Below are 20391 nucleotides of genomic sequence, written 5' to 3'. Positions count from 1 at the left end.
CACCTGGAGCCTGACGTGGGATTCGATCCCGGGTCTCCAGGATCCTGCCCTGGGCCAAAGGCAGGCACTAAACCGCTGCGCCACCCAGGGATCCCCTATTTTTTTATTTTGTGATTATTACTGAAATGTATTTTGTCATGGGGAGGAGGACGTTGTTTAAAAATAAATACACTAGGGCAGCCCCGGTGGCGCAGCGGTTTGGCGCCGCCTGCAGCCTGGGGTGTGATTCTGGAGACCTGGGATGGAGTCCCACGTCGGGCTCCCTGCATGGAGCCTGCTTCTCCCTCTCCCTCTGCCTGTGTCTCTGCCTCTCTCTCTCTCTGTGTGTGTCTATGAATAAATAAATAAAATCCTTAAAATAAATAAATAAATAAATAAATAAATAAATAAATAAATAAATAAAATAAAATAAAAAATAATAAATAAATAAATAAATAAATAAATAAATAAATAAATAAATACACTAGGGCTGTGCCTAGGTAGCTGAATCAGATGACTGTCCAGCTCTTGATTTCCACTCAGGTCATGATCTCAGGGTTGTGGGGTTGAGCCCTGTGCCAGGCTCTGCACTCAGTCCTGGGAGTCTGCTGGAGATTCTCTCCCTCCCTCTGGCTCTGCCTGCACCCTCCCCTTCCTGAATCATGCTCTCTAAATAAATAAATAAGTAAATAAATTCTTATAAGAAATAAATAAATACCCCGGGGACACCCTGTACATATCATAAATGTATCGCCCAATAAATCTTCACAAACTGAACATACCAGTGTATTCAGAACCAGATAAAGAGATAATATTTTGAGAATCTCAAAACATCCTCTTGGGTTTCCTCCAATCACAACACTCCTTCCCAAGGGTAACCACTGTTCTGATCGCAGACAGCATGGATTAGTTTTGCCTGTTTTTGTGTTAAATATAAATGAATTACACAGTATGTACTCTTTGGCTTCTAGCTTCTTTTCCTCAACATTATGTTTGTAAGATTTATCCATATCACTGTGTGAATATTCTAGTATGTGTCTTTTGGGGAACATACCTACACATTTCAGTATATATCTTGGGAAGAAGTTCTTGGAAACACAAGGCATATATATATATATATATATATATATATATATATATATATATATGTTTGCCAAACAATTTTCCAAAATGGCTTTACTTTGTTAAATATCGTTTTCAAAAAATATATTTTTCTCAGGGCACCTGGCTGGCTCAGTCGGTTAAGCATTCTACTCTGATCTCAGTTCAGGTCTTGATCTCAGAGTCACAGTTTCAAGCCCTGCCTGGGGCTTTAAAAAAATGTATTTTCTGCTTTAGTCATCTAGAATCATTTTCTGATCCTTACCACTAAGTACCTAACTGGCATAGTTGCCATTTAAACACTAGGGAATTTTACATTAAAATATGGATGATCCAGTTTATTTTCAAAAGTGAACAACAGTCTGACAGCACTGGGTTAAAAATTCTTACTTGTTAACAATTGACTGAAACTGCACAGTGGCTGTTCCTTTAGCCAAGGCTTGTGCTTCTGGGTTTGCCACAGGTCTTACTACTCCCCGTTGTTACATCTTGCCTGCGTGAGTCATTGATCTCACATGATAAGCCCATGTAAGCACCTGTGTTTAGAGTTTTTGATGATACTATTTACAAAAAAAAAAAAAAAATTGCAAAAGCAACTCTGATTGTCCTGCATATTATAACTTTTGAATGTCTCCCATTGTAACATATGCAAGGAGAATGTGTGATTTACATATGTGTAATAGCTGTCCTAAAACCTTATTGTATGTAGGAATCACCTAGAGAGCTTTGCAGATTCTTGGCTTTCCAACCTCACCGATCATTCTTCTTGAGATTCTGAATCTTAAGAGCCCAAGGATCTACATTTTAATAGGGAAGCTCTAGAAAAATATGAGACAGGTATTTTCCTTGGATCACAGTTTGAGAAATACTTGCCAATAGGATGAAATCCCAACTCCTTACCATAGCATATAAAGAGTCATATGCCTCACTGCTTACACACATTCTCACATACACACACACACACACACACACACAAGCACGTATGCACAGAGCCCAGGTTCAGACATATTGAACTATTTGTACTTTCTTGAAGTCAGCAGAGTGTTGCATATCCTCAAGCCTTCGCTTATGCTTTTCCATTTACCTTGAATGTCTATTGTCCAATGTCCACTGATGAGCACACACGAACTTTCAAGACCCATCAAGCATCATCTCTTTTGGGAAACAGTATTCCCACTTTCCTCTCACCCTCTCTCTAGAGAAATAAAGCACTCTTTTCTTTGTCTGCCCTCTGTATCCCATGCAAACTTCCATATTTCATATCTACAACATTATATTATAGGTATAAGTTGGCCTATCTCTCTACCAGTCTGTGAGCCCCTGAAAAGCCATGACCTTATGTTATTAGTCTTGATAGCAAAAGGCCTAGCACAATGCTTGATACTCATTAGATGGTTTAAAACACTGAGCTACTCAAATAATAAAAATATTACTCTCCTGAAATTGAGCTAAATACCACAATTCATCTCTAACTACATACATTCTAGCTATAAAAATTCTTTTCAAACTCTGAAAGGGCAAAAGAAAAGGCTTAATAGGGAAAAATATATCAAATTTCTGCTGATCCAGAAGCTTCATAAATGAGCAGGATTAATATTTCAAGGTATACACTCTAGAATTTTCTTTTAAAGTCTCAAGAGATCTAGGTGAAATGCCCAGACTCTGGACTGTTTTCCTCTTTAAACTATTAACATCAGAATTAATCATCCTTCATTGCAGAAAAAGGGTGTTCTGAAGTTTGTTTCGGAGGTAAAAACAACCCAGTTGCATTTGAATCTGAGGTAAAGATGTGGTTCTTTATGTTCGAGAGTTCTGTGTCTCTTCTACACAGTTATTAGTTCTCTGGCCTTATATCCTACCCCCATACACACTCTAAGATCAAGCTATAAAAAATGACTTGTAATTTCTCAGCTGCAAAGATTCTCCCCACCTCCTTCTGAACTCGGTGAACTTTCGAATGGCTGTCAAGGCTCTCTTTCTGTATCACCCACTGGATGGAGCCTAAGCCTTTCCTGTCTGCGGCTTTCTTCTACACCTGCCAGGCGCCTGCCTCACTGGCTGCCCCTTATCTACGTTCTCATCTCACCCAGCACCTACAACCATCACTGCACTTCCCACCCTGTGCACCCTAATGTCATAATTCCCTTCTCTTTCTCCTAGACCAGGGACGTGTTTCATCTCTGTCGCTCTAGTGTCAGATCACTGGTCCCTTAATTAATGCTTTCTGAATCTCCCTTGCACTTATTATGTGTCGGATTTTGTTCTGCGTGCTTGGCGTACCGAACAATGAAGAAAATCAGCCAAGGTCCCTGCCCAAGTGGAGCAGACTTTCTAGCAGAGGGAGGCAGATAGGAAGATTTAAAACATAAGCAAATCACACAGTATGTTAGAAGGTAACAAGTTCTATGAGGATAAAAAGGAAAAAATAGAGCAGGGTAAAGGGGAGCGACAAGGTAGGGGCTGGTGGCTTGTAAAGAGTGGTCAATTTACCCAAGAGAAAGGAAGCTAGAAGCAAGTTTATAAAGGAGATTTCATCTGACACACATGTAGGGGACTGAATAGGACTTTCAGGTGGTAGTGAGAGGTTTAAACCCCAAAGGGCATTCCAGGCAGCAGAGCCACATGTCCAAAGGCATGCCGTCTTGAGTGCTAATGATGAGTATGTGTGTGGGGGGCAGTTCTGGGTGGCTGGAGGAGTGTGGAGTGCCCGGCCCAAGTAGTGGAAGATGAAGCTGGTGGGGAGCATGGGGCCAGGATGTGAAGGGACTTGCATGCCCCGCTAAGGAGTTTGCACTTTACCCTGTAGACAGCCGGGGTCCTGTTGATGATTTTATGCAGGGGAATGTCATGTTTATATTTATTTTTAAAAAGATAATTCTGGCAGATGTACTGGAGTGGTGAGAGTCTGGGCAAGTCACTTAACCTCCCTCTTCCTCTGTTTTACCATCTATCAAATGAGATGAGCCATATCTGCTCTACTTACCTCCTAGGATTTGGGTGAGAAATAGATAAGAGACATGGAAACACTTTGAAAAGTATATGGTTTTGTAAAAAGGCAAGCTGGTGCTGTTGTTATTTCAGCTGTGCTGTGTTTAGAAATGCGGTTTTAGAGACGCCCAAAGAATCAAGGAGCAAAGCAGAGGGATGACCACACTTCTGTTTCCCTAAAAGAATAAAATCCAATAATGCTCTAATTTGTTGACTGCCTATTTCAGCACTCCGCTACAGAGAGCTAAGGGGGTCTACAGAATAGAAAGAAAACCAACCCAGGAGGCCGCATAGTCTACCTGGAGAGGCATAATACTTCTAGGAAATGAAAACAAGGACATGTAAATATGATCCAATCCCAAAGGAAAATGCTGGAAGGGGGCAGAGTTTGAAAGAGTTGTGACTCCCTACAAGAAAAGACCCTCATGAAGTTTGTCTTAATGGAGATGATGATTTGCTAATAGCAGCAAATCTGTCATTCTGCTCCCTCTTAGGAAGCAGAATGGGTAGAAGAAACGGGAAAATATTTCACCAGGTAGAAGATTTTATTTCATATTCGGTGGCAGCCTACAATCTATTCTTCTAAAAGTAACACTAATAAATTATATTTTAATGTTTTCAAAATTATGAGTTATTTGGTGACCAACACGAGAAAGCCTCATTACAGAAATATGTTGGGTGAGTCTACCATATGCTGTTCTCTCCTCAGGTAATTGTTGGGCAAAAGCAGATTAGACATATTAAATGGTTTCTTTGGATTCCTTCTTGCATGCAAGTTTGAGTGGCTTTCACTCATTTTGAGCGGTATCTTTCTATCTCCAACTAGCCCTCATTTTTCCAGAAATACACAGCATTTAAAATTCTTATGTCCCCCCCCAATAAAATTAAATTAAAAAATGAAATGTTTCTGTCCATCTGTACTTTATTTTGTAGATTACAATGACAAGGTGTGTATTTTTGTGAGACAGACAGAAACCTTAGTGTTTGTGAAAGATTGAGAAAGGATGATATAATAAATAGTTTAATAAAGGAGAGATTAGCTTCTTCTTAGCCTCTGTAGAAATATTATTTCGTGTATTAAACACTTCCCAAGGTGGTAAATTTTCCTTTTACCCAAGGGTTTTAGTTAGGAATTATATAAACTTTGAGATAATATTTTGATAAATCAAGCTTTTAACTGAAATGAAGTTCTCAGCCTGTGAGTCCTTAGTATGTACTCAATACGTGCTTAGCACATGGTTATCATCCCCTCAAACCAATGACCTGATTAAGGAGACAAGATTTTTTTAAAATTTTATTTATTTATTCATGAGAGACAGAGAGAGAGAGAGAGAGAGAGAGGCAGAGACACAGGCAGAGGGAGAAGCAGGCTCCATGCAGGAAGCCTGACATGGGACTCGATCCTGGGTCTCCAGGATCAGGCTCTGGGCTGAAGGCGGCGCTAACCCACTGAGCCACCCGGGTTCCCTGGGAGACAAGATTTATACATAAGTAACAATTAGCAAAAATACAGTACAAAATGTGCAAAATTATGAGGCATAAACTAAAAGAGCCATGGGAGTGAATTAGCTTGGCTAGAAACAGTTTTTCAGTTTCAATGCCAATGTGTCAATGTGTGCAGCTGCTGGTGAATGTAAATATGATGAGTTCTCCTTGCTGAGGATGTGGTGTAAAGAAAAGAGCATGGCTTTGGTGTCCTAATATAGGACCTATATATTAGGGGTCCTAATATAGGCTCTCATACCTTTCAGTCTTGTGATGGTGGGCAAATTACTTAACCCATCTATGAAAAGTAGCAGTTAGGACTCTCATAAACAAATAACAGCAATTTCTAGAAGGAAGATCCTTCTATTTAGTTCTGCTCCTTACCACCTACCCAAGAAAGGATTTTTAGCCATTGTGGGGTATTTTCCTGAGAGCCCTCAGAAACAGAGAAAAGCAATCATCTTCCTACTGAAAGGTAGGATTCCATCCTTGGGTGATGAGAGGGTACAGTGGGGAATATGCTAAGGTAGGTAGGATGGGATGAATTATGAAGCTTGACAGTCTGGCAGAGGGAAGAGGGCTTGAGGAGAAAGTAGGAGGAAGGCATTGTTAGGTCTTGAGCAGGGGAGAGAGTCCAGATAAAAATGACAGGCATGGGGCTGCTGAGGACAATGGAAATGGAAGGGTAAATCCAGATATGAGACATTTAAAAATCCACCTTTGCCATCTTTGAATTACATTACATACCAAATGTAATTCGTGCATTGCAGCAAGTTGGGAAGTATACAAATATAAATGAGAAAAGAATTACCAAAAGTCATTTCCTTTGAGATATTTAATGCTTATGTATTGCCATATTTCTTCCAAGTCCCTCCACATTCATTACCCTAATAGACCTTTGGCGGGGAATGTTGAAATTAAGATGATTTAAAACTTACAGGTCACCTCCTATGGGAAGCCTTCTTAGATTTCTACGCCAGATTCATCCTCGGTGCTTATAATCTTTTATACTTATGCAGAATTCTTCTTTAAGGGAAGATTTCTCTGTCTCTTTTTTTAGATTTCTCTTTTATTTGTAAGGAAAACAACTTACAATGTTCCTTTTGAGTCACGCAAAGGTGAAAGCAGATCCTCCTTTGGGATAGAGCAGTTCAGGGTGAGTGGCTTAGTAACTTTGCAGAGCAATGTAAAAGACAGTCTGACTATGAGCAAGGAGCATTTCTAGAGAGAGCATTATTTAAACAGGGCTTTTACTTGTTGGGGCCAAGGGAGAGATGTTGCGGTGCTTGACTTGGGTGGGGGCTGAGGACAGGCTGTGGAGGATATCTGTCTTGAAGTTTGAGAGCTGGCTGCTGCAACCCAACAGCAGGCTGAGGGCTGAGCAGAGAGACGTACTATAAATGACTTCCTGGAAAGGGGCATCCTTAATGGACCCTAGGTGTAGCAATGTTTTCATAAACACTATTTATTAGCAGTGCTTTGTGGAATTAAGGGAAGCAATGGTGGCTGCTAGAAGTGCTATGGATGGATGGGAAAACAGCAGTGTGAAAAGGTGGATAAGACTTAAGTGGATAAGGTCTTTATTACACCAGGTTCTATTCTGGGACCTCTATAGACATGAACTTCTTTAACCCTTGCAACAATTTTATCATCCCCCACTTATGGATGATGACGCACAGAGAAATTTAATACCTCCAAACAATCTAGGAAATAGTGGAGTCAGGACTCAAGGCCAGGCAGTTTGGCAGCCAAGTCTCTGTTCTTAACTATTGAATTCTAATGTCACCTGCATATTAGAAAGGGACTGTACCATCTACAGTCACAGAGGATGCTGGTTCAGATAAGGTCCACTAGGAATTGAGGGAAAGAGGGCACATAAAAGCTGGAGAGCTTGAGGACTTCCATCAGAGCATTTGCCAGATAGATTCATTCATGTTCATTCTCTCCCATCCGCCAGGCTGATTCCTTCTTGGACAGGAGCGTGTTGTTTTTCCCCTGTATCCTCAGTGCCAAAGCATGGTGCCTTGCACATAGCAACCACTCAAAAATAGTCCCCCAAAAGAGCACATGGGACACATCAATGATGACTCCAAGATGTTGAGTCTAATTTACTGAGAATTGTATAGCTCTTGGGAGACAGCTCTTTGTTTGGAAGATCCTTTTTTTAAAAAAATAAAAGATTTTATTTATTTATTCATGAGAGATACACAGAGAGAGGCAGAAACGTAGGCAGAGGGGGAAGCAGGCTCTCCACCAGGGAGCCTGATGCAGGACTCCATCCCAGGACCCCGGGATCATGCCCTGAGCCAAAGGCAGACGCTTAACCACTGAGCCACCCAGGTGCCCTAGTTGGAAGATCCTTACAGACTAATGACCATGCTATTATTTTTAAAAATGTGTATATTTCTCAGCCTTTCTCCCTAGAGAAGTCTGCCTTAGGAGATGGGCTGAATTTTGCTTGTAATTTTCTCTCCAGTGGCGAGGTACAATAGGGCAGAAACCAATCTGAGATTTACAGCCTTGAATATTATCAAGATATTTGAGAACAGGTAATAAGAGCAATCTATGAACTTGGTTGGATTTATAGCGTGTTTAAACCTTGTGTCTAGCCTTGATATATAACAAAACACAGTGGGACATTCAAGAAAAATTCATGTAGGATGCAAGGTGCATAGAATAGCGAGCTAGTGCCCCAGTGCCTGAACTTGGAACTTATGTTCCCTACTAACAAGTCCATGGGGAGTTTGGACTATTAGGAACTGTAGCTAAAGACATTTGACTGTGTTTAACTTAAAATATCCCCAAATAATCTGTGTATAGTATTATTGCTATCGATTTTGTTAGGTTAAAGCCAAGAGCAAAAGCAAGATTTTACCTCAAAACCAAAAAGCAATTCTGAAAACAATTCAAACCTACACAAAAGTGGAGGGAAGGGTATAATGAACTTTTATGCACCCATCATTCAGTTTCAATAGTTATGAATTTGAAGCCAATCTTGTTTCATCCATTGGTCCTCACTCCACCCCAGATTATTTTGAAGCAAATCCCATTGGTCATTTGCTTATAAATATTTCAGTATATAGCTCTAAATGAGAAGAACATCTTTTTTAAACTGATCATACCTAAAATATTAATCATAATTCTTTAACACCACCAAATATATAGTCAGAGTGCAAGCTTCCCTTATTATTGTTTGATTTTTGTAGTTTGGCTTGAATAAAGGATGCACTGGAGTCTATAGCTTGTGATTGACTGACATGGCAACTTATTGACAGGCTTAATTTATAGGCTCCCCCTCCATCTTTTTTTTTCTTTCCTTGAGATTTTGGGTTTATAGAGTACCTCGCATGCAGATTTTACAAATAACATCTAATCTAGTATCATTTAATGTGTTTTCTTTTCTCTTGCCATTTCCTGTGGATTGGTTATTAGGTCTAGAGTTTTGATTAGATTCATTTTGGCAGGGTGTTTTATAAATAGTGGTTTATGAGTGTGTTCTATCAGCAGGCATTTATACTGGGTTTTTTGTTGTTGATGTTGTTGTTATAACATTAACAACCATGGATCATCACTTACATAGATCCATTAATTCATTGGGGTTGCACAAGTCATTAATTCATTAGGGGTTACCTTGATTTTTCTAATTCTAGAATTCTTTCATGATTTATCAGCTGAAATAATCCTATAAAGAGAAACTTTCTTTGTTCAACTATTTGATTACCCTCAGATATAGCCCATTTAAGAAAAGCAGGACAAAGGCTTGATTATCTCCTTTTATTTACCAGATTTTAAAATAGTAAGCGGATTCCCTAGCATTCTCTAAAGGATACTTTTTAAATACAGTTTAAACTCATGGATTTATATATATATTTGATGTATTTCAATCCATTGTGATTACTGGCCAGTGGGAGCTTTGGCAAATTGTCCCTTGACTCCTTTGAAGAGACTTCAGGAGTCTTTTCTAATTTGTATCTGAAATGTTTCAGGCTCAACTAGTAGATTTCCTCCCCTAGATCTGGCATTACCTTTTTATCTAAGGAGCTCTGAGTCATTTTGGAGCAAAATGGTATTTAGAAACCATAATCTGAAAACTATTTGGAATGGGACTTCTTTGAATTGAAAAAAAAAAAAAAGAAAAGCGGAAAACTTTGTAGCTCCAAATATCAAAACCTTTGGATATTTAGAGAACCACCCATTTAAAGCGACTCACAAGATTCCTGGAGATTTTTTTCCCCTGAAAGAGTTACTACTTTGATAAAACACTGCAGTCTTTGAACATCTAAATTTAAAAAGAAAACATACTACCTAGAAGCAAATGATAACAATATCGTTAACTCACACTTGGGTCTATGTAGGCTGAACATGTGTGCTTCCCCAAAGGTGTCCATGTCCTAATCCCTGGAACCTGTGCATGTTACCTTATATGACAAAAGAAACTTTGTTGCTGTGATTGAAGATCTTGAGATGGAGAGATTGTTTTGTATTATCCAGGCAGGCCCTAAATATAATCCCAAGTGTCCGTAAAGAGAGAGACAAAGGGAGATTTGACTACAGAAGTTAGATGGGAATGATGGGGCCATAAGCAGCCACAAGAAGCTGGAAAAGGCAAGTTAATAGATTCTCCACTGGAGCCTCCAGGAAGAACTGGACCTGCTGACACTGATTTCAGCTCCGTAAGACTTATTTTGGATTTTTGTCTTCCCAATTTATAAGAGAAAAATATTTTCTGGGCTTTAAGCCACTCAATTTGTGTTAATTTGTTAGAGCAACAATAGGAAACACAGAGACTCGTCCTGAAATAAGAGATAGGAAGTAGGGCCATATCTCTTGGAGTGTAACAGAAAATCAGAAAATTTGCAAGCCTTGGGAGGCTCCTAGGATCTGGGGAAGGGCTTGTGTTTAGATGAAAGTGAAAGGACTAATGAACAAGGCAATGTTCCATGCCTGTTTCAGCAGCTCAAACCGTCTCAAGCAGCTCTGGAGAGAGGTGTTTGGAGGCTCCAGGGCAGGAGGTCCGATTGCAGGTAGCCTCAGCCAGGTTCAAGGAACTCCCAGGAGCAATTAGGTGCTAATGTGGTGGGATTTGGCAAACCCATGGCATTACTTGGGGCTGGAAGCAGGATGGGAGGCGGGGATGGCAAAGGCTTTCAGACTCTCTGTTCTTGGTAATAACAATAACTGTTAACAAGTAATAAAAAAGAGCTTTTCATCACCCATCAGCAGAGGAATAATTCAAAACATATTTTTGTGAGGGAAGAAGAGGTAATAGGATTGTGCAGTAGTAGGAACTAAGGAGCTGAAACTATGGCTTTTTTTAACAGGGGTGTAGAGGCTACTGCTGCATGTGTGGTTTACATGAGAAAGTGGGAATCACCCCTGCTGACCAAACGCTTCGTAAACTCTTCCCTCTGACTTATGGTTTCTGGGACAGACACAGCGCATACTAGTGGCATTTTGCTTCATGCTTCAAAAGTTTAAATAAATAATCCTTCACTTCAATTCAGCAGCTATCAGGGAAAATGATATTGTTTTTACTCATCCTGGCGAGGGGAGGCACTTCTGAAGTGCCCACGCTTTCAAGCAGAAACAGAGCATTTCTGCCAATGAAGCGTGTAGCGAGTTCTCGAGTCACCAGCCTAACTTTTTATCACCAAGGCAAGATGAATGCCCCAATCTAAACTTTGGCTGCCCGCTATTTTTCCTATATATGGTCAGTGGTTTCCATAGAATCAAGTATGAGAAAGGCTTTTGATGATGATGTTTTCTTCTCTTGGCTAACTGAAAGTTTTTGATATTTAGGTGAAAAAGTCAGAACATTTTGTTGGATGAGTTGTGAAATTCATGAAAGTGCAGCAGATTCACGCGGGTGTTGAGGAGTCTCAAGGGGCCAAGGCAAGGTTACCATACTTAGGAAGAAGGGAAATGGATGTCCTTTTAAAATTCCACAAAGTCCCTTTCATAAAAGTGTATCAATCCCCATTAAAAAACACAACTTGACGTGTTTGACTTGATGACTTTGACTTCTTTGGCAAAATAACCATGAGAGTTTACCATGAACCCAACATCAAAGAACCAATAAATTTAATGAGTAGTTTCCAACACTACAGACTCACTAGCTAGTACATTTCATTGCTACTGTGTCCACGTTTAAAACAAAAACAAAAACCCCCAAAGAATCCCATTTCTAATTGACACACCTCTTGAGATTTAATCCAGAGACTGTGCTCAGAACTATTTGATGAATAGGTAAAAGAGTGACGTAAAGGCTTTGGCCACAAAAGTGCCTCATGGTGCCCAGAATATTGTCATTAAAGACAAACTGCTTTCAGCTAAAAACAGTTTTTTTCTAGATTCCTTCTCTGCAAATGCAAAGGATGAAATGCTGAGTCACACATGGTCAGATTACTTTTCTCTGGGAAAAGGCAAGTTAGGAAGCCTTGGGAAATGTGGTAAAGTGAGGCTGATAGATGGGGAAAGGTGTGGAAAGGGGCAATGAGGCTGACTGAAAGGATAGGCTTCATCCGTTCACAGTATTTCAGAAGATTGCCCCAAATCTTTCCATTATCTTGGTGGTTGCAAACTCCGATGTCAGTAGGGCATCTTAAATTACAAGGTAACACTGGTGAGTGGCGAAGACCATGGCAAATTGGATTAACAGGTCTGTATAAAGAAGCCAACATTTTCTTAGCTGCAGGCCATTGTCACTCCATGTATTGTCAGATGCAAATACGAGCTTAGTCTTGCTGGAGCTTCTGATTTTTTTTTAAAAAGCCGGAAATCGGGATCCCTGGGTGGCGCAGCGGTTTGGCGCCTGCCTTTGGCCCAGGGCGCGATCCTGGAGACCCGGGATCGAATCCCACGTCGGGCTCCCGGTGCATGGAGCCTGCTTCTCCCTCTGCCTGTGTCTCTGCCTCTCCCTCTCTGTGACTATCATAAATAAAAAAAAAAAACAATTAAAAAAAATTTAAAAAAAAAAAAAAAATAAAAAGCCGGAAATCCATATTTTTATATGTAATCTTCTGATTTTGGAATATAAACAGCTAATTCCAGTACTCTTAAAACATTGTGCAGACTAAACAAAATGTGTCTATATGCTGCATCAGGCCACCATTGGGCCATCACATTACATCTTTTGCATTAGCTTAGAACAAATTTTGCATTTGCGAGAATATGCAAGCAAGTTATTTATGAGAAAAGGCCAGGATTCTCTTGTATCTCCTATACAGGATGTCCCAGTTGAGAATGAAGAAGGAAAATAATCACTTAAAAGGGAATTTTAAGTGGTTTTTTTAAAAGATCTTTTGGCTTTTAATCTTGCAGACTACTCATTTCCAAAGTTACTGGGGTCAGCAAATTTGTCCCCCACTCCTCCAGTGAAGTTGTCTCAACAATTGCAATAGAGTTGATAATTTCATCACATTCTTTAGGAGGATCCCCTAGCCCCCTAAATGAGTTTTAAAAATTTGCATACATTACGGTTCACCCTATGTGCTGTGGAGTTCTATGGGTTTTTGTAGGTGCCATCAGTTATTCACCACTACTGTATCATACAGACTTGTTCACTGACCTAAAAAGATAATGCCTTGTGCTTCACCATTCAAATGACTTTGTAGTTTAGTCACTGTGAGCCAGACATAAGAGATAGTATGGGGCTCAATATAAAATGATACTATTTAAAATAATAGCATTTTCTTTTCAATACATTTGTAGGAAGGGATTGGCCAAATGGGAATGTACTGACAGGATTTAGTTGCCTAAGTTAATATTTGAAGCAAAAAGTGATTTAATGTAGGGTTATAGGTTGGACACCCAGAATTACTCCCAGAACAACCACCAGAGAGCTGACCCACCAGGAGTACTGTTACCTCTGTGCCAATTGGGAAGGTGGGAATCACCTTCCTTCTTGTTGCCTTCAAGAACACAGGGCTCTAGCAGCATGCTAGAGATCAGGAAGTCACTGCACAGAAATTGCCCTTGATCTTCACATATTTAAAGGCTGTCCCCTGCTAACTTGTTGCAGTAAATCTCAAGATCTTCACAACTGTGATCACCAACAGCTTCAACCAAGGATGTGGAAGGATGGCCTCCTCCTCACTTCTACATTCCAACTTCCACACTGTACATCTAATGGACATAACCTGGTTCACATCCAGAAACTCTTGCATAATGGATTGAATGGTGGCTCCCCCAAAGATATGTCCATCTAGAACCTGAGGATGTGACATTATTTGGAAAAGGAGTTTTTGCAGAAATAATTATGTTACGATTCTTGAGATGAGATTGTCCTGGGTTATCTGGATGAGCCTAAAATCGAAAGGCAAATGTCCTTATAAGAGATGGAGAGGAGAAGACACGGAGAAAAGAGAAGGCCATGTGAAGGTGAAGGCCGAGATGTGGGTGAGTGATGCAGCTACAAACCAAGCAATGCCTGGAGCCATCAGAAGCTAGAAGCGGAGGTCTGCCCTAAGCCTCAAGGGACCACAGCCCTGCCAACACCTTGATTTTGGGCTTCTGGCCTCCAGAACTGTGAGAAATACATTTCCATTGTTTTAAGCCATCTAATTTGTGGGGATTTGTTATGGCAGCCCAAGGAAATAATACACCTAGCTTCAAGTGACTCTAAGAAGTGTCCTCCTCCCCAGATTTCCAGCTTCTGCCATATAAGAACACTACTAGAAGGAGGTTAGATGGATGCTGAGTGTTAATCTACCATGTTTACCACTTGGAGATAGAAATGACACGGATCACAAGAGAACAAAAATTTCTCCTGAGCATGTCTGTTTGGTGACAGCTAAGTTCAAACCAGTTTATTTACATTTAAAAGTCTACGTATCCAACCTCCACAAATATGCCCTTAAATGAATCCTCAACAACTAAACACATGTAAAGTATAATGCTATCAGCATTTTTTTAAAGAACAGTGTTGCCTACGTAAAGACTTTTGGGCCAAGTGTAAATCGATCAGATTTATCTTAATTTATGAAGCATCAGAAGGTATCTTATTTTGGGGATCCCTGGGTGGCTCAGTGGTTTCGCACCTGCAAAACCTTTTGCACCTTTGGCCCAGGGCCTGATCCTGGAGTCCCAGGATCGAGTCCCACGTTGGGCTCCCTGCATGGAGCGTGCTTCTCCCTCTGCCTCTCTCTCTCTGTGTGTGTCTCTTGTGGATAAATAAATAAAATCCTTAAAAAAAATTAAAAAAAGAAGGTGTCTTACTTTTGTTTAAAAAAAAAACCATCTTGGGTATTCTTTATTTCTACTGCTAGATGTCTTCTGATGGCAGAAGACAACATGCCTCCTGAAGTTAAATATGAGGGGTAGAATGTCATACTGTGGAATATACAGTCTATTTAAGATACACAAGAATATGTCATGTTTCTAGCATCATCTAAGGTTGGCGAAATGGGATTTGTAGTCTTACAAAATAAAAAGAATCATTTTCTCAGGTTGCTCCAGTTAAGTTGAATCTAAGTAAGCCAATCTGTAACAGATTATTATCTTATATAGCAATTACTAGTGTTGAGGTATGAACTCTACCATCCGTTTGTAGGGACACTGAGCTGTCCCTGTCAGATTGTGTGCAGGTGGACATTCTCTATCTGAAACTAAGTGGGATTCTAAAACTGGGAGAGGAAGCAGAGTCTAGAATCTGATGAGAATCCAAAGCTCAAAAAGCCCAAAGAGAATGTGGTGTGTCTTCAAACAGAAGGGAGAGTAAGGGTGAAGTGAGGGTGTGGAGCCAGGGATCTGAGACTGTAGAGAAATAATACAGTGATGAGAGAATCTGGGAAAAGGTCCTCATGGGTCCAGGAGGCATCTGCTATTTGTACCTTCTTTTTAGGAAGAGCTAGGGTGTGGTGCCTGGTGGGAAAGGCAATTTAAATGGTCAGAGTAGAAGGCACCCCCCACCCCGAGACAATGAATCTCTTGGTGTAATGATAAGCTTTTGATAAACATAGAAACTCATTGAAGTGAGTGATCCACATTTCCTCCGTCATAAGGATCGTAAACACACAATAATAAGCAATTTAGCATTAAAGATTTAAAGTTCAGCCTCTAACTATTCAGAAATTCAGAAGGCTTATATGTTTAATAATATCACAGAGGAGATAGTAGCTATGTGATGTAATGCTTGCATGGATGGATGGATGGATGGATGGATGGATGGATGGATGAGAAACTTATATCTCCCAAAACCTTTCCTCCCACTTAACATTCTACTATTACCTTGGCCAAGGTATCACCACAAGCAGCCTCTGTTAATATGCAAATACACCACACGGAGTTATAATAACAAAGGCCTTTTCTGGGGAGCTGTGCAGTTTTCAAAGCATCATCTTAGAAATATTCCATATCATTTTTCTAACATTTATGAGGAGAGATCAGAGAGAAAATAGGAGCTTTGGATGGAGAGATATGGGAGGACTAATCTGGGAACAGAGAGCATGGTCGGAGGTGACAGCTTGAGTGGAGAGATGTATCAGAGGGTTGCAGGTGCCACAAGGACACTGAGGGCCAACAGGGGCCTGAGAAGCCCAGGAGAGAGGGCACTGGTGGGGAGGGCGTACTCTAGATGACTTCTCTGCTTGAGGGTCTTGCACCCTGAAACTCAGAGGGAGGTGTTTGTTCACACTCTTTTTGCTGCTCTGCTAGGACTTTGATCTACTTTCTCTGTGCCCTAGCAGTACCACGGCTATATATTGATCTCTACAGGCAAAAATCTGGAACAATATTTTTATTGCAGTAGAATATGGTGGGGACTACTGAATTATAGCTACGACCCTAGTGCTTGGTAACTTCATGCAAAAACTTTCCTTTACCAATTTATGCCTGAAATTTAAAAGACATTTTGTGTGTAATACCTCAGTACTTTAGAGCCACTGTCATACCCACTTAAGTATTAATTGTTGGCAAACATTTTTGTGGCCTTCTCTTGGAATAAAGGGTTAAATAAAAACTATATTTTTAATATAGTATGAACCTAAATAAAGGATAAAACGAATTAAGTGGAGAAAAGACAAAAAAAGAAGCTGTCTGTATAAAACAAACAAACCAACCTTAATGGTTTAACCTACTTGTGGTTATTCACAAGTAGCAATTTTCAGTTTGGTGGGAGTTTTGTGGTGCTTTGGTTTCGATGAGTTACAAAGTAAACCTGACTTTGAATAGTTGATCAAATGGAGTGAGTGAACTTATATATTGATTTGATAGCCCTCATAGTCTTGTTAGAGCGAGGCTGAAAAGGTTGGGTCACATTCTTTCCATGACATTTTAATGAGCAGTTTAGGGAGTGTGGCTGGTGTGGTGATAGTAAGTGGGGACAAGTGGCAGAGATTAACTCACTATTCATCTTGCCTCCTGCAGAATTTAATACCCCACTGTGGCTGTCAACACAATGATAGAAAATATAAATTAGATTAGGCTTTATGACATCTTGTATACAATAGCATCACCAGCTAATTAGAATATTTTTTTAAGATTTTCAGTTGTTAATATCTCCTTCCCTAATTTTTCTATAAGGATCATATATTTATAGTAGTGTGATATTTTTGTTGAAACATAATGCGCACACCATAAAACTCATTCTTTAAAAATGTTCAGCTGAGTGGGTTTTTTTTTTCCCAAAAAGTTTGTGAAGCCATCACCAGTACCCATTACTAGTCATTCCCCCAAGTGTATTTATATTTAATTGGTTTATAATTAAAAAGAGAGGTTGTTTAGGAATACATCATCCATGAGAATCAGGGGTTTAAGACATACTTTTAAGATATGTGAGGGCGCCACTTTCTCTAATAAGTTAGCTTGTGCCAGGCCCTTGATTTTCAGATTCTTACCAATTTAATTTTTTTTAACTGCATGCAAATCTCAGCTGTTGCCACAATAGAGAAACACAATTTGGACAGCGGACAATTAAAAGTGTGAGATAATGAGTGGTTTACAAAAAGTTCTACATATCATTTTATATCATTCCCTTTCAAAAAAAAATCTTCCCTGGATTTTATTTACTTTCCTAGCTACTACCGCGAAAACTTTAATAACCTACTTACAAATTTGTGGGCAGGAGTTTGGAAATTGTAGGTCAATGATCTAAAACAATATCTGGCACAAAGCTACGAAACACACACGGACTACCATTACTGTTAACCTTAAAAAAATAAAACTACCAATTATTTTACTAGCAAAACTGGGTTTATTTGGGAGTAGCACAGAATTGTAGTCCCGTAGAAGCAAGCTACAGCAAAGTCATAGGTAAGAGTGCAGAATGAAGGAGAGGACCACATTTCTATATAGGAAAGAGGGAGAGGCTGTTATAAAATAAAAAGTCCAGTGGAGTAAACCGGGAGGCCAAAGAAGAATGGCGTTTCATTGGCTGAGTTGTAACTGTCTCTCAATGGCTGGGCTGTTGCTGGGGGAGGAGGAGAGACTTTCTTCCAGGGTAACATCTCTCTTCCAGTGGGATCTGCAACTGATGAGGAGTGGGAGGGGGTAAGAGCTCCCCCATCAGCCTCCCATTCTTTTTTTTTCAGCCTCCCTTTTATTAATTTTCACATTACTAGCAATAATAGTTTGTGTCATCGTGTAATATTTAATTCATAGACATCAAAAGCTTTTATCATAATGTAATCACTGTGTTGTACCCCTGAAACTGTTATCACACAGTATGTCAACTAAACTTCAATTAAAAAAAAAACTTTGCAAACCATTCACCGTCTGTTTTTCAGGAGAACTGAGTAAAGTCCTAACTGAAAAATACCTTATAATACATTGACAGTGTACGCTATTGGCAAGAGCTACAATTTTTTGTCTTGTAGTTGATGATGGATACCAATATCTGCATGCTTTACAAAGTAATGGCTATAGAATACAACACAGTAGTGGGTAATGTAAAAACTAGTAACTGGTGGAGCACCTGGCTGGCTCACTTGGTACAGCATGTGACTCTTTTTTTTTTTTTTTCAGCATGTGACTCTTGATCTTGGTTGGGGTTGTGAGTTTGAGCCCCATGCTAGGTGTGGAGGTTTTTTTTTTTTAAATAAAATGTTTTTTAAAAAATAGTAACTGAGTTATTATTACCAAAATGAGTAATAAAGTTTTAGAAGACTGACTTCATGCATCAGAATATAAAGTGAACAAGGAGTTGTAGCTTTCATTTCAAATGCATCTTTTAAGCATGCATGGAGATTTAAAAAAAAAAGGCTCATTTGTTTGAGTTTGCACTCACTACAGTAGCCAGTAGTTAAATACTGATCTCTACCATTTCTGGAACTATTCATGGATTTGAGGGTGGAGCAGTTTTTAAAGATGTTCACAAATTCTCTGACACTTCCCCTTCAAGAGTTAATGTTCCTTTCCTTTGAAAGTAGGCAGGCTTATGACTGCTTCGACCAAAAGAGCACAGCGAAGTGATATGTGTGACTCTCCAAACTGGGTTATAAAAGGCCATGCAGACTCTATCTTGTTCATTGGGACACTGGCTCTCGTAAGGACTCTGACCCCTCAAGCTGCCATGCTGGAGAAGCCTCCTGAAGTCATTCTGATTGACAATCCCAGCTGAGCCTTGCTTTACAGCCATCCCTATCAGTCACCAGTCCTGGAAGTGAAGCTTCTTGGATCCTACAGACGAGACCATCTACTGGGTGAATACCCCCAAGTGATTTCTGAACACCACATGGAATAGTCAAGCCTTTCTCAAACACCTGACCCGCAAAATTACAAGATACAACAAGAACTATTGTTTTAAGCCACTAAGTGTCAGGATTGCTTGTTAGGCAGCAATAAATAATCGGAACTGAGGGTCATCCGTCTGCATCATCTGTTCTACTGTTGATCCCCTGTTCTGGTTACACTTGCTAAGCTGATATTCCCTTCCTTCCTCACAGCTCTAAATGTTCTCCAAAAAAGAAACCTTCCCAGGGAGAGACAACATTTCAGTTCCAGCCTGCTCTTCCCTTCCTTGTCCTTTGCCACGTCCTCTATCATTTTGTTTGTTTGCTTTGCTCTTTTGCTGAAAGCCTTTGAACTTACGTCAGGCCTTAGTTGTTTTGGTCTCTGAATAGTTCAAATGATCTGACCTAAGGCTTATCATACACAAATACATTTGGAAAATTCACAAAAAGTAATTTCTTGAAAGATTTAAAAATCCTTTCCACTTACATTTATCCAATATGACTATTCTTGAAGTCTTTTCTTTCACTAAATTGGATATTCACGTACAAAGTGAAGTGAAAAATTGAAGTCATCAACCCTGCTCTATAATTTTTAAAAATACAGAAAACAGAAACAAAGAGAAAAACTGAGATGCCAGTTTTGCACCTTTCTAAATCAGTGTATCTCTCACTCTAAAGAGAAGAAAAATTCATGAAATCCAGTCCACAACAATAGATTCAAAGGTAGCCGAATGACTTTTTAAGCCTGGGGTGAGTTTTGACTTATATCTTGGCTGAAAGTTTAAGAATCATCCATCTCTAGCTACAGATACAGTATGAATGATATAGAAGTGAGTTAGTATTGGAGAAAGAAGTCTCCTGGATTAGTGACTAAAGCTTCAGGATATCTCAGGAGCATATATGATGAATCCACATTTCCTCCTATCCTTCCCTGAGATACAACTATACTTTGAGTAAATTTGGTATATCTTGTCAGAGGCAAATCTTGGTTTCTTCTTTTCTTCTAACAGTACAGCTGTGTGTTTCTGGTTGATGGTTGATGAATGAAAGAAGAATTTATGTAAGTACAGGAGCTACCCAATTGAATGTGTGTGTGTGTTGGAGAGACGTCAAGTTTACTGGAAGAAAAGAGAGAGGGGAAGAGACAGAGATAGCATGAGAATGAATAAAA

This window comes from Vulpes vulpes, chromosome 5 (assembly GCF_048418805.1).
Source record: "Vulpes vulpes isolate BD-2025 chromosome 5, VulVul3, whole genome shotgun sequence".
Lineage (NCBI taxonomy): Eukaryota > Metazoa > Chordata > Mammalia > Carnivora > Canidae > Vulpes > Vulpes vulpes.
The sequence above is the reverse complement of the archived record's forward strand: the minus strand, read 5'-3'. Positions refer to the sequence as shown.